The sequence below is a fragment of the Hemicordylus capensis genome, chromosome 1, assembly GCF_027244095.1.
Source record: "Hemicordylus capensis ecotype Gifberg chromosome 1, rHemCap1.1.pri, whole genome shotgun sequence".
NCBI lineage: Eukaryota > Metazoa > Chordata > Lepidosauria > Squamata > Cordylidae > Hemicordylus > Hemicordylus capensis.
The window spans coordinates 33150538-33153613 of NC_069657.1; the positions used below are offsets into that span (position 1 = coordinate 33150538).

Below are 3076 nucleotides of genomic sequence, written 5' to 3' on the forward strand. Positions count from 1 at the left end.
TTCTGGGCAGTCAAAGTGGCTGCCTGGGTCCCTGGTAGCACAAACAGGACCAATTTTGTATGCAGTCAAAGTGGAGGGAATGGTCATGTGACACTATGTGGATCACCTGCTATAACAGACAGAAAGTCGGGAGGCTACAGGAGTGCCTTGGTCATCTGAGCATCCAAAGACCAGGGCACTAAGTGAGGAAATGTGTGCTTCTGGTCTGGATTAGAGTCTCCTAAGAACAGCTCAACTGCTTGGGCTCCAGTTTGTGATTCAGAGTTTGCTGGCTCAGTTGTTGTTTCCCGGAGTGTAGCTCCTGAATCCATTCAGCCTGTGAGTATTCCTAAAGTCCCTCTAAGACTCCTTCGCCCCATCAGTTTACACAACTTCAGAGACACCCTGTGAAGCTGGGAATCCAACACTCTAACCACTACCTAGTAACTCTAACCACTCTGTACACTACCATCTAATTTTGACACAAAAACAGCAGCAGTCCATTGTATTATTATTGTTATTGTTAATATAATTTTAAAATACTAAAAATGGGAGAAACAAGACAGTGGGGGAATTAACCATTAACCAACAATTAACCATTATCAGTTCACTTTTACAGTTGCTGATAATCAAATTTCTTACAAAAATATATATTCCTATCTGGTGGTAGTATAATATCTGGAATAGTGTTTCAGTCATTGATAAATGGCAACTATCCTTGAACCTATATTCAGTCCTATCCTCGAATCCTCGATCTAATTATTGGTTCTTTTTGTAACGCTTTGCATAATGTATTGGGACTTTAAAATACATGGTTTGGCATCTGGGTCAGCAAGTTACTCTGTTTAGAGGCCGTCTCTGAATAGCTTTGGATGCTTTTCAAGAGCTACTTCCGCCTTGTGTGAGTTGTTGTAACTAAAATTTGCTCAATTCAGCTTTAGCAATTTTATCCAATTCCGACCTGTTGACAAAGGATTTTGCTGCTACTGGATGTAAGCAGAACTTCTGGTACTTAACCAACTGGCTGTTATTTTGTTACTTTATCACTGGCTAATGGATGAAGATACTTCATGAATGTTTTGCTAAGGACTTTAGATGATCGTAGATGGACTTTGTCCTTGAGGAGGCAGCTATTAACAAGACACACATTCCACCTTCCGGCAAAGACCCGGGGAAAGGCGTAGAATAACTCCATCCGCCTTTTGCTCACTTCCCCTGCCAGGTAGGGCTGTAGCTCAGTGGTAGAGCATTTGCTTAGCATGCAGAAGGTCCCAGGTTCAATCCCTGGCATCTGGTGGAAGAGGAGGTAATTGAAATCTCCCTCATTGCACAACTGCCAGTGTTGTGGTAGTACTAGTCAAAACCAACGCTGGCAGCAGCACTTCTAATATAGCACCGTGCTTTGTTAGTCTGGATGTCGGCCACCTTTTCAAAGCATGGCTGCAGGGGGGATCTCTTGTGCTGCACTGTAGAGATTTCCCTCTCTCTTTGTTCAGTGTCTTCCTCAACCTACATTGGATATGGACATCTAGTAACCGAGTGCAAGGTGTCTTCAACTTTTGGACCTGAGGCCAATTCTGGAAAGTTTCCTACTGATTCTTCCCACAAATTTATGGAGGCAGACCCGGGATTGACAACAATTTTGGCAATTCTCTGAAATTCTTCTTCTCTTAGTATTATATTATATATGGAAAAGTCCATTAAAATATACACATTTGGACTTCTGACATTAAGCCTAGGTATTACTCTGCTATACAGCAGCCAAAATATAAGACTTGCCAGGCAGGTTGGGGGAGATAGAACTAGCTGTGAGGCACATTCCTGCTGCTGTAGGAAGAATTATTGATCAATCTCCCAGCAGCCTCTTCATGTATTCTTTTGTATGGACTGCTGGAGGCTGATTAGGACTGGATAGGAAAACTGGCTTTAGTTTTATCTTCACTTCAGTAGGATAGGGATAAGATGCAATTCCTGATTCCATGGCTCTGGCTATTTGCTCCTGTCTTCTGCTTACCACTGTTCTGCTTACAACTGCTAGTTTAAACATCATTGGTCATTGTTCTCAAGATTTTGACTACCTTGGTTGAAAGGATCACCACACACATCCTTCCTGTTTCCTTGGCTCAACACTCTGGTTTGGTGTCCAAGCGCTTGAACCTCAAATTATGAAAACACTAACCTATATTGCATTTGACGGAGGCATAGTTTAAGTCAGTGTTTCTCAACCACCGGTCCCTGGACCGCTGCCGGTCCCCGAAGGCTTGAGTGCTGGTCCCTGACTGGGAGTCAACCCCCCCCAAACTGAAATCAAGGCACTCACTTCCTCAATTTTGCACATGGCACGGAAGAGGAAGAGTATCACGGAGGCATGGGACCCTTCTTGTGCCTTGCCTCCATGTGCTGCTGAGATCTTCCTACAGCTATCTTATTCCCTATCTTTACAGCTTCAAACTGTATGCGGTGCGGGGGCATGGAGGAAAAAGTATGTCAGTGGGCACCACTTGAAGGGCTGCTGGTTCTTGCATGCTCATTATTTGCAGCCAAAGGTTGGTTGATTGAAACCCAGCTGCCTGTTGTGGTCAAGGCGCCTTGAGAGGGAACGCTGTTTCCCTCTTGCATCAGTGGGGCTTGCTTGTATGTTGTTTTCATTGGCCCCATGTAGCTTTTGAATTTTTCTAATGGCCCAACATACCCTCTCCACTGAGTAATCAGAAGCACCTCCACCCCCACCCCGCACATACTGAAGACATACTGGAGACAAATTTGTTCACCCAGGCTTTTAGATTCAGGGGTTCTCAACCTTGGGTACCCAGACATTGGTGGACTTCTACTCCCATAATCCCCAGCCATAATGGCCAAATGCCATTGTTGTTGGGGGTTATGGGAGTTTAACTGAGAGACCCAAGGTTAAGAACCCCTAATATTCCATGTTTGCAAAAGATTCCAAATTTAATTATTTTAATGCTTATATTATTTTCATTCTAAACTGCCCAGAGATGCATGTTTGGGGCAGTATAGAAGTCTGATAGAGAGATAGATAGACAGACTTGAAACCCCTTTACTAACTGCTGGTCCGGGAAACTGCGCATGAAGAATG

The 3076-nt window shown here is 43.9% G+C and overlaps 1 non-coding gene across 1 annotated transcript; it reads left to right on the forward strand.

Moving 5' to 3' along the window:
• The first annotated feature begins 1207 nt into the window (after positions 1-1207).
• On the forward strand, positions 1208-1275 carry TRNAA-AGC (transfer RNA alanine (anticodon AGC)). Its single transcript has one exon. It is a non-coding gene; the product is annotated as a tRNA-Ala (tRNA).
• The last annotated feature ends 1801 nt before the right edge of the window (positions 1276-3076 follow it).